This window comes from Cephus cinctus, unplaced genomic scaffold (genome assembly GCF_000341935.2).
Source record: "Cephus cinctus unplaced genomic scaffold, Ccin1 Ccin1_scaffold0857, whole genome shotgun sequence".
NCBI classification, from domain to species: Eukaryota; Metazoa; Arthropoda; class Insecta; order Hymenoptera; family Cephidae; genus Cephus; species Cephus cinctus.
Window position 1 is genome coordinate 70,541 of NW_014333443.1, and position 12,918 is coordinate 83,458.

Sequence of the window (12,918 nt, forward strand, 5' to 3'; positions counted from 1 at the left end):
TCGATTACGAAGGAAGCACATCAGCTGTTCTCTAGTCTCCATAAATATAAATTTATTCGAACATGTCAATTATATTCCGTAGCTATGCACTCTCTTCCCAATAGGTACCACTACACATTGCATCGTATACTACCCATGTATGCGAGAGCATATGCTATCCAGCAGCAGCAGGAGCAGACGCAAGAACACGAGCCTGAAAATATATAAGGATGGGTAGGTGCGGGTCAGGTACAAAATATATGCAGGCAAAAGAGTTACCGTAGGTGCGACTGATTGGCAATGCTGCGTGCAGAATAAAGTTGAAATACTGCTGGTAGTCGTGCGAAAGAAAGTATACAGGATAAGGATGGAGTAAGAGAAAGAATGAGTAGAGGAGAGTGAAGGTGGTAAAGGGTGATAGAAGGTTGAATGTGTTCGGAGTAAAAGAAGTGGAAGAAGATGGAAGAAGGCAGAAGGATCCGAGCAAGGTGCTACCAAGGTGACGGTTGAAGCAGCTGATCTTCGAATAGCAGCAGGTGAATGTAGAAAGGTTATATGTACGTATGGCACATATATATATATACAGATTTGTATATGGATGTAGGGATTCCATGTGTGTATTAAAGACGTTTCGTTATTGTTACCAGGGGAGTGGCAGCAATGCTTATTTATTGCTGATCTCCAGGACGAATAATAAATTCGTATTAAGAACTCGAGAAATTCGGCGAACTGACCATTATTCGATTCGTTATGCTCACCAGCCATACATCCAATAATCTCCCTTCCCTTGGATGGTCACAATTTTCTAGTTCCGCCTTTGATACGTGCACGCGTACTGATTTCGTTCATTATATCACTGTTAAGAATTTTTACGAAAGTTTCTATCGTGACCTTTCTATTTTTTATAGATCTAATAGAAAACTGATCTAGGAATTTTTTAAGGCAAGGGACCAAGAGAAGCCCGTTATTTTTCCCTAGCCGCAACCTGCCGGTCAGTTTCTTCTCAAAACGATTGCACTTGTGGTTACATCGAAGATTGTGCAACTTTTTATTTTCATCCCCACTGCCCTTCGCGGCCACATATTGTCCCACCATTTGACGGGTTTCCTGCGGTTTTTTCTCCTCTTCTTTCTCCGAGAAGGAGAATGGCATATACGTTCGTATATGAAAGTCTGTATATCACATGTAATGGCGAATAGGAAGTTCCTCCCGAGTCGTTCCCATGTTACCCTCTTATGGGGTTTTCCGTTGTCGCCGCTTCCCATGGACTTCCTAAACATTGACTTCCTTAAGGAGGCGAGCAGATGGCCTATTAATTCGACGGTCGCCACTTGTAAGAAGCCAGGCTCATCTATTGGCTTCCTCGTCCTTCCCACTCTTCAACCAGAGAAAATACACTTGCCGCTTACATCCTCGCTGGCCTCTCACCCTCCACCACCCCTCAATCCCTCGTCCGCTCACACGCTGACCTCTCACCTTTCACCCGCTTTTCCATCCACCTTCCTCTTCTTGACCTAGGACCCCACTGCACCATTTGTCCTGCAAATGTGTTAATAGGTTTTGTACACCATGTTGAAGCCTTCTCGAACGTATTGATTCTGCATATTTTTCGATCTGCATTTTCTTAATTGGAACTGGTACCGTTTGTGAGTGTTACGAACAGATTGGGTTAGGCGTGGGAGAGTCTCCGATGAAGTGTCAGATCGAGGATATCTCGGATGAAACAGTATCTCGCTGAAGTGGTATGAAAACGTTATTCTTTAATGATCGGCACGAGAGGTGGAAGTGGAGGAATCGTCAGAAGAAGTTAAAGATGAAAATGAGGGCGGTGGTCCGGCATGTTCAGAGAGATGCAAGGCCGAGATGCATCTTCGGAATGAAATAAAGGGTAGGCAGATGATGGTCAGGGACTAGCAGGGAACGGAGTAGGACGTCGGGATGTGAGAGGAGAAAGGGAACTGATAGGATCTCGAATGGCTCCCGTCTTCAGCGTGACTAGTAAGACCCAGGGAAGCAGGCCCCTTTGACAATTGCCGACGCGTATAACCCACTACGGAATATTGTTTTGATGTTCAATTACCTCACTTCTATTTAAAATTTCTTTATGTTCTTCTTCCGTGCACCTACTGCGAATTATACACGTTTTAGGTAGTTCCTACATTTTTTATCCTTAAAAAGGTAATTACAAACGGAATAGATAATATAAAAAATACAATGTCATTCAGGTATCGCATATATAAAACGTGCGGGTTAACAAATTGCATAAAAAAATTTGTTGCAAAAACGTTAGTTTTTGATACTTTTCGAAATTACAAAAATGAAGATTTGAAAATAATTGCACTTACCATGTGCAACTTAAATAGCAATTTGCGTAGTATTATTTTCTATTATGTCATGTAAGTAGACTGAGTTACAAGTTATAGTTATTCGTGCTATTCTTTATAAGGCTAGTGGATTATCTATTTTGTGCTAATGATGTCACGAGACAGGGACCAATTGGAAATAACATAATGTGAAATTAGCATATTTATCAGTATATTTAATAAAATATTGAAATCCAGAAATATAACTTGAAAAAGGATTCGACTTTCCTTATTTTTGCATTGAATTTTCCCGAAAGAATCGACGCTAAAGGACGTTTCAGATACGTTGAATATACATCTCGTATAAGTGAGCGTGCAAGTATATATTTAAAACATATAAAAATCTCATGTACACTCAATCCTAATGTAAACGTAGAGCTTGTGTATAATAGAGGGAGGAGGGTCTGATGGAAACACAGTGAAAGAAAAAGGAAGCTGGAAAGAAAACTGGTTGCGTGGTACCATGGGCCCACGACAATGGCGGCCGGGAATACGTAGGCGCCTTAGGTCCTCTATTCAAGAAAGCCAGAATAGAATTTGAGAAAAGATGCGGGAAGGCTGCTGTGCTTCTAGGCATATAAATTTAGGAACAGAGTGTACGTGTCTACCGAAGGACATATAACTTCTAGAGTATTTCCGATAAAACAACAGAACACGATAAGATAGACGTATAGACGCGATAGGCATTTCGGTCCTACGTAAGACCTCGCTAGTGGCGAACTAACGGTAAAATCAGCGAAGAAACTGGCAAACTGAATGCCAACACGAAGCGAAGAATAATACTCATTGCGCCCGAAAGAAAAAGCGTGGCGCTCTTCGTGGATACAATTTCACGCGTGTTCGTGGGTATGCGTGCGTTAGTGGTATATGTGCGTATCCACCTGTTGCCCCCACTTTTCGACTGGAAACACGCACATAGAGGGGCTCGGTCGGACCCTAGCCTGAGGTGACGCTCTCAGAAGGATAATGGGGTGGGAGAAGATCCTCGAGAGGAACTGGCTAGGTAGAGGGAACGCTGGTAATGCTGCTCGTGGATAAGAGAAAGGGATACACCGGGGGCCTTATGGAGAATGAGAGTGGGGACTATGGGCAGAAAAATGAAAGAAAAAGAGAAAAAAGTAGAGAAGAAACTGGAAGTGGGGGAGAAAAAAGTGAGCCGCCCCCAGCAGAGCATGCAGCCTCCGTTGCTCGTCTTGTCCCACGCCCGAACTATAGTACCTTCCACTAGAGTTCCCTAGAATTCTAATCTTTATTAGGTTGACGTAACCTTTATTTTATATATTCTATTGGTGAATTTAATATTAGTTCCAAAGTGACACGTTTGGCATAAAAATAATAGTTTTTTTCGTTGTATATACAAAATTTTGTGTATGCATTAAAAGTATAAATTTTATGTAAAAAATATTATTGCAGCGCGTTGCAGTGATACGAGGAAGGACCGACGATTGCGCGTCTGTGATCTCAAGGCCAATAACCTTAGACTCGGAAATAAGATCTAGGAAGGGCCTTTGTCGCCTTAAGATTTCTTGCGGGTGCAGGGACTGGGCCCTAGGTAGTTACATTGAAGACAGCGTTGGAAGGATGAACTAGCACGACAATGTATTTCATAACTGGTCTCTAAGGTACTCCTTTTCACTGAAAAGGCCCAAATTTGCTAGGGCCTACTCTACAAGGAAGAAAGTATGGCGTGAACGTACAAGTAAAGAATAAGTTAATTAGTAAATTACAGAAATTCATATAGGATTGAATATAGTCTTTACAGCCATATTATATGAATTTTAGAAAGCCAGTACACTGTTAGCTAACCACGTATAGGGTGTGTCGCTGTCGCGAGATGCGTACGGTAATTCGAGCCCTTTTTCGACATTCCGCTGACCTAATTGGGACCACCGGGGTCGCGAAAGGACCTCAACAAACACAATTCAACTGAGGCATAGCACGGCTGCTTCTAATTGGGCCTGATTTACTGCTTTGTTACCTTATCTGCCTGTCCTTCAAAAATTTTCATTTTCCATCGATATTCATCCTTACCAGAATTATTCATTCACTTTTCGATACATTCAATTTCAATATTCATATATACCTCATGCAGTAACACAAATATAACAGAGATTGCGTTTAGTGCGAAATAATCTTATAACGAATGCACCTACGAGGTACAGTTTAAATACCACGAAAATCCACCTAGACTTTCCCCGTGCAGTTTAATGAAGGCCGACCTTCAATGGAACTCGATCTTACGCCGAGTGCAGCGTACGCGCATCGTGAAATGCATTCGAAGCAGGGGGCTTCTCTCGGTTCTTTCTTGGGGTATATTGGGATGAATTCTCCATCCTCTTGAAAAGCATACACCCACAAGACTCCCATAGACATCAACCGACTTCCACACGCAGCCTTCCCGTACGAGCACACATGCCCATCAACAATAAAAATAATCCGTAGAATAGACAGCTAGGATATCCTATGATGGTAGGTGGTGTAGCTAATGTAGAGGGTGTGCAGTGCTTTCTTAATACTTGCGTAGGAATTCTCTGTCCTCCTCCGTAGTGACTATGGTGGGGGCTCATTGGGATAAGGTTAGGCTAGGTTAGGTTAGGTCTCTCTATCCCCACTCAAACCCGGTCCTGCACGCCTGCCGTAGGCCCTTGGGCCCGGGGGCCCACACCGTACGAGGAGAGCGAATGGGAGAGAGAATAAAAAAAAAGTGAGGAAAACGAACCGAAAACCCATACCCCAGTCCATGGGGACTCGACGGGACCTCTTCTTATTCGTCTTCTCTCAGTTCCGAACCATCCTTGGAAACTCGCAACACGGTCGCGCGCTACCACACCGTGCTCCCAAATAATATACGTGTCCACTAGACATATGAGACTTTCTTGTATTGATCTGAGGACAGACTTTGCGTATAGTGCACGCATTTTCATGGAATGGATTTTGATCAATGAAAATTAAAACATTGCGCTATTTATTATTTATTTGACAAATATGTGGACTTGTAATAATGCCATGATGGGTGTACGACGTCAGGCGATCGATGGGTGGCCGGTGTATTTTTGAGAAAAACAGATTGAACATTTGGATCTTTGGGAAGATTGTGAAAAGTCACTCGCATGCTTGCCGGCTGAGTGATTAAGATTGAAAGTCACGCTCCTTTACGGTTCAATAAGGTTACGTTGTAGACTGAGATATTATCCCACGTGTTATTTCGGGACCAGTGTACTCAACTGAAGGATTATTGACGTTTCTTGGTGACGTTTTGTTTTGAAAAGACTGTGAACTTTTTCCACGTTTCGTGAATTTTCGTTCCGGAAAGTTTTGAATTCTTATAACACTTTCACTGGAAACAGTAAAGGATTTCTTTATCACTGGCTAATACACCGTTGGTGAGTATTGTAATTTTTTAATTTTTTTATTACAAGTTTTAATGTAATTTTGAAGATGTCATTTTCTATTGAGGAACCTTTAAATTTGACGGTCATTTTTTTTCTAGTCTCAAATGTAAATTTGGACAGTTTTTTAAAAATCGGATGATGCATTATTCTTCTTATTCGTAGTGACTCAAAGTGATGACGTCTTTAAAAAATATTTGTGACGTATAGAAATATTGAAAAACGATGGCTAAACACTTGTCGATGTAGGCGATAAGCGAAAGGATAGAAATATTAAAAAGAAACAATAAGTTTTCGAGTTATATAAAAAATTTAAATTTTTTAAATCAATGATGTTAATTAACAGTAAGACCCGGTAAAATCTGATCTGGTTCTTTTTGTTTTGTGCCGATTACATCTTTTAGTTTAAATCTTGAGAGTGCTCCATGTAAATAAAACAGGAAATAATATGAACCATTATTTAAAGCAGAACCTTAGCATAAGAAAAGTCAATGGTGAGATCCAAATAAAATTGGAGGAAGTGTTGAGAAATGTTTGGTGAAAATTTTCCCAGATTTCGAAAGATTTTCCAAATGTCGGTCGAACCGTCAAATTTACCCCAAAAAGCGATTGGAAGGGACGACCCGGGTCACCAGCATGAGATTCGCCACACAATGACAATAAGGCCCCTGTCATATCCCCCTTCGGTTGTCCATGGGGGATCGTCACAATAATGCCACATCCTGGGATGGGATTATCTCAGGTCAGGTACCGAGGGCCTGCATCGAATTCGATCCTGTCCCGGTCCCGTGACAATATAACCATCCCATAAGAGTTCCAATGGGATTGCGCAAAAATCTTAAGGCCCATTCAGAGTGTGGGAGTGTCAGGAGGAATTATCGCAGGGTTTGTGCAACGCTTTAAAGATTTCGCCGAAGCCTTGGGCGATGCTGTAACAATAATTTGGAGCACCATGAAAGTTGAAAAAAAAATTTGAAAAAAAAGATTCGCATCAGATGAAACATGAAAGAGCTTTATGTACATAAGAAAAAGGCAGTACACTGATCGTACAGACACACAAATACTAATCGTAAAATCAATTTGATTATTTGTAACGAAAGGAAAAAATTAAAACAACTTTATCACTACAGTCATCACTCCCTGCGGTAATTCCGGAACCCATAACGGTCTCCCATAATTTATAATATCAGAGTACGATAAGGTCTAATGGCAATTGCCAAGTTCTAGTGGTTCGGCGATCTGAGGGTATCGAAACATGATAATATCCAACCGCGTACCTCAGCGTACCCTTGCGTCCGTTAAAAGTCCGGCAAAGCAGAACGTGTTGCTTATAAAGGGCAAATGAAGAGAAAAAAAAGATAGAGAGGAAAAATAAATGGATGAAAAAAGGTGCAAAGGTGATCTAAACTATGAACTCTGAGGAACCGTTAGATTCGGAAGACACCCCGAATGACTACCAGGAACTAAGGAAGGCTTCCTAGCAATCTAACGTAGACAAAGGCTAGTCCTGGGCATCATGTATATCTCGCCCCTTATCCTGTATTTTTGGGTCCCGGTTCTGGGACACTTCGTCCCATGCCGGGAAGACTGTAAACCGGTATCCTGCGACAGGACCGTTGCGATAGGATTCAGGATGCTTATCCCGAGGGAATGGAAATGGCGAAGCAAACCGAGATATATATATGTATATATATGTTATACTATATGCAGCCTGGTAACCAGGGTGTGATCGGGCATTGTTACCACTCTGGTGGCAAGAAGACAGGTTTTCCGTTTATGGCCTATGGTAATGGAGGATTCAACAGGGGATAGTAAGGATTCTATGGGACCCCATAAGTGGGTACAACGCACGAGGAATTGCCGGGTAATTTGCATATTTTCGGCCCGCATCCGAGAAGAGGCCCACCACGTCACACCATAGCACAGCACAAGGGTCCCACGTGGGAATGTCCTTTTGGTCCTTGCTGGAATCCGTGACGGGAATCCCGAGCTCCCAACGGCTTTTAAAACACACGCACACGTACGCTCCATGACGTTTGTGTATAGCAACAAAAAAAAATTCTTCTAAAGTACATTATTCTATGGGAAAGTCCTAATGACACTGGTAATTCTGTAAAAGATTGGTACTCATGTTTGGTACCGTTATAGATAACAATAGAATATTCAAAATCTCAGGATTGTTTACGCACAATAAATGAACCCATTTAGATTTTGGAAAAAAGATGAACAGTACGTGTCCTTCCGATATCCTTTTTTTTCCCTCGAGCTGTCAACTATTTTTCATAGGCGTTCTCGTGAGGTCTCTAGGGTTAGCCTATAGATTCCGAAGAGCACGTGGCCCTTGGAAGAGGACCCAAAGAGGACTGAAAGTTGCGGGGGACCCAAAACATACCGTAAACGGAACAATGACTGTTTTGGTTGGCGGATACCTTTACCGCGGCCATGGTAATGACTGCCAGGCTTATATAAACGGATAGACAAACTAACGCTGAGAATTCGTAGACAGTGAAGACTTTAGGCATTCGAAAAGTCTTTTGTGAACAGAACTGTATAAGATATTCCAGGTTGTATAAGTAGCTGCAACGTTGGGTCAGACGCTATTCTATGTGAATGCCCACAACAATAGAGCCACCATAAGCAATTAGCAACAATACCATAGACCTTCCAAAATGTTACTGCACCTCCAGAACCAGTACTATTAGCCTAATGCTACGAAGCTACTGTACAACTTTTTTTTTATTTTCCAATTCACGTCTCATGGTGCGATACCGCCATTCTTCTTGTGTTTCATGAGTTTTTAGAGGAAGTCTTCGAGTAATCCAGTCCTCCTATGGGGTACGGTAAAAGGACAGGAGTATGTCCTTCCTGTGTGGTCCTGACAAGGTCCTAGCTCTTATACACGACGAGGTGTCGCATTGTGTGTGGTATACCATGGTGTCTCGCGAGTTTCTACGGGCCCGTAAAAACCACCATAAGGCTGGTCCTTTTAATGGGACTATAGTCAATGGGGCCCCCCTGCCTTTTTCTTCACCATTCTCGAGACCAAACACCTCGTGTTCTTCGGACCCCCAACAGAGATACTGGCTAACATTGTAGCCAATCTTGCAAAACTATACAATACCCCATAGTAATATTTTGCCAATGATCTTTTTTTTCCCTTTCACTCCTATCTTGTGATTCCCTTAGAATTTTCATGGTGTCGCCAGACAAGTATTGTTACACCTGTCCATTCTTGGGTTTTCATAAAGCACTGTGGTTTCTTCACAAAGAATTTATTTACATGAAAAATTATATTTTTACAAATATATTCATGGTAACATGGAACGTCATGTGTTGAGAACTATAGAAATGAAGCCATAGTGACGAAATTGAAAATTAGGTAAATTGGTCTATAAGTGCAATAAGGAAATCGACGAAAAAAAAGAAAAAAAAAAAGAAAACACTATAGCTCCCTTATTCTTCTGGGCAACAACGTGGGAGGTCTTGGCCACATTTCTACCACCATGAAACTTCGAATCATTTGTCAATAGTAGACCCAGTTTAACGATTCGTCGCGGCGTCACGAGTTCCATGGGATTTCCACGGCTTCGTGCTACACCATTGCTACACCATCGTATACCATGTAACCATGGATCCCTTCCATTCTGCTGATTTCTGGGCAGTTCTATTCATACCAGGACGAACCTGCCCTGATCCTATGAAAGACTGAAGGACTTTTACGCGAACGGATGGCAATGGTCACAAGATATTTTTTCTGTATTTTTTATCTTCCTCCCTCGTTTCTAACTTTTTCCATCGTCCTTTTCATCCCTTGTACGTTGCACGCAAGCGAGGTGTGAAATTCGTGATTAATTATCGGTCGCTCGTGGGCGGGTTAAGGACGAAGATTAGGATCGTCCTATAAGCATCCGGCCGACCACCGAGTAGGACGGATTGGTGTAAAAGGTCATAAAAATAGTATGTAGTATAGAAGTCTAAACGGCAGAAAAAAAATTATCTAAAATTTTCTTGTACGATAAAAAATCACCACCTCACTTAATTTACAAATTAGCTTCGATTTGACAATTTTATTGATTAGTTAAATTATCCCTCGTTGAACTTAAACTTGCCTTTCACCTTGTTCAGAAACGTTTACTCGTCCCTTCGAGGCCACACGAATTTTCTTCAAAGAATTTTCCATGTCTTAGCCGAGTAAACACTGCGGAAATCTACGGGAAGTCGGAGCAGTTCGCAAATATTGTTCGTCCACGATTCAACGAAATCGAGAAAATATTAACATTTCCAATTCTTGTATTCTTGTAGACAGCCAATGTTATTTTCATTGGCAGTAACCGTGACGCCCTTGTTAGGTTCTCTGATGCACGTGGAAGCACGAAGCAGGATATCTCACTGTGCACCACGGGTACGTCCTGGCGCCAGTCAGGACTCCTATTAAAACTAATTCCCGAAAGGAAGAAATTATGGAAATCATGGCCTGGATAGGAACGTGACGCCCACCATCAGCATTTCACTGCACCGCATCGTACTAGCCAGCATACACACGACGGGTTTCAAGGTTTTGTTTCTGTCGAAATTACAGGTCTACCTTCATTGGCTTGGCAGTAAAGAACTAGAAAAAGGGATCCGCGTGCCTTTGGTGAGGAGGAAAAAGAAAAAAAAATACAACCAGGAATACATTACGCTTCGCTTTCGAGCAACACGAAAAAGAAGGGAAAAAAATTAAATTCAACAAACACACGTTAGTCTCTACTACGTCATCATGCGTGTAAGCACTGACACACGTCCATGAATAGGTACCAAGAGAGTTTAAAGATTCTAGTGATTGGCCCTTGATCGTATTCTAGCTTCTATCTTCCAAGAGTCTCCAGTTCGTGTGTATCTATAGTAGTTATAAGAGGTAAGTGGGATATGGGGAGAAGGAAAGGATACAAAAAGGGAAAAGGAAGCAGGGAGAGGGATAGGAAAAAAGAAAGAAATAAAGAGAGAGAGAAAGAGAGAGCGAGAGAGAGAGAGAGGCCGGTTTCTTTCTCATCATCAGTAGCAAGAGGAGCATCGCGGTAAGGACCCCTGCCGTGCTCTCCTGCTGCGACCGGTAGCTATCCTCTGTCCCGTTTGTAATACGCATCGCACACGCACGCGCATTAGAATACTGATAGGAATTCGAGAGTGTATTATGTCGTAAAAAAGACAGGGACGTATCCCACATTGCGTTACTAATGAAATTTAACACATGGCATATTATTCGAACCATTTGATTACGATGATGATATCACGAAGCATTTAAGAGTACGTATCTTTGCATTTTAAATTTTTTATCTATCTCTTCTCGTTAGTTCAGAATGATCTTAATAGGCAATCCTCATGAGTATTTTATGAGTTTAAATATTATGTATTTATATACATTTGTGCACGTAAGTAGAAGCGAAAGGAACAAAAAAAAATCCACGAGTCCTCCCATCCCCACCTCTCCCCCACGGTTCGTCCCCAACAGAGCAACGAAAATACCAAATCATCCTGCAGCGCAAGACTCTTTACCTCCACCTAACAACACTAACCCTTTCCCGCCCTTCCTGTATCGGTGTGTACGTATATACGCCCCTGTGCGCTTTTCACGTAGGATATTTATAATGAGAAACCACACGCAAAGTGACGCTATTCTCTGCCAAGTCGTAAAGTATAATATGCAGTAGGGTTGGTGACCTCTAAATTTTTGAGAGTATACAGTTTATCGAAAAATTATGAAAAATACGATTTTTCGAATAACGGTTAAAAACACGCCTTTATATCCCTCATATAAGAAAAACTAGGAGGAATCCATATGGAGCTAGAATAATGAAAAATAAGAATAAAAAATACGTTGTACATTTTTCCATCGCCCTTTTCTTCATCCCTTCTTTCTAGCACCAGGAAAAAAAATCGTCGTGGTAAAAATCCCGCTATCGCGCCTCGATCACAATCTGTGAACTCGGCAAGGTTATATTCACGGTTTTTGAAGGGTCCCTTCGTGGGTAGACAGATAGGACAGGGTCTGGGGTGGGTTTATGTAAGTCCAAAGGCAACCCTGGTACATAAAAGGAGTAGGAAGAACTGGGGCCGCCCTATACCTGTTCGCTTTCTCGGCGAGATCAAAAGGTAGCCGACACCGGCGGCCACTGTCCATGGGGTGTCACGTTGAAAATCACAGTGAGCAGGAGGAAATATTCAAGAGGTCTAATATTCACCTCGCTCTCAGATCTTTGGCTCCTTCATGTCCTCCCTCTCTCGTCTCATCCCTCAGGAGGTTAAACCTTCCACTGCCCTCTTTGAACGTACCGACCTACTGTCTTATCCTGTTTGAGTTGTCCAATATCATCGCGCAGGAGTCTGATCTCTATACTCCTTTGGTCCGATGACTTAACCTGCAACGCTTCAACTGTAATACAGTAAGGGCACTTGTATTGAGTAATACGCTTAAAAATACTTTGGCGTTATTCGATATTGAGGGGTAAGCAAGAATAGTATATCGTATCGCAATTCCCGAAAATAGACGATACCGGATCAGTGTGAAGTTAGCAGCATGAGCCGAGGCGAGTGCTGTAATCGCACGAGTCAAAAGTCGTTTAACCGCACTTGCCACTAACGATCTGTGCAAATTTGAATTATTTTGAAGTGCGCATGCGCCAAAGAAGCCCCGTTGCCGAAAATCGAGTATTTCAAATGGGCGCATGCGCCAACTTTGTTTCCTCAGTCTTCGGAAGTCAAATCAGTTTACTCACTCTCCACAGGCTTCGAAAATCAAATTTTTCCAAGCAATGGTACAAAAATAATATTAGCACAGCTCGAATGATTTACTCAACTGGAATTTTTGGACTATGAACTAGTATGTACTATGCTGTATGTACAATTGATTGTCTGCAACCAGCTGCAAATGCGTATAAACTCACGAGGATATCTTGAAACAAAAAGGAAATGTCGTTAAGTTTAAAAAAGATAATAATCGTTTAGCTGAACAATATCACAAATAAAATTCAGAAGGATCCTAATCTATCCGTATCGAAATTAAAAGTTGAGTGCTAAGGTAGGAGTCTGGATAAAAGATGCGAACGACATTGAAAATTATTCGAAGAAACATAATCATTATTAAATTCGTATTCACTATGTTATCAAAGTTCGTGGTATTCGCAGCGACCCCGTGCCCCCCCCCCCCC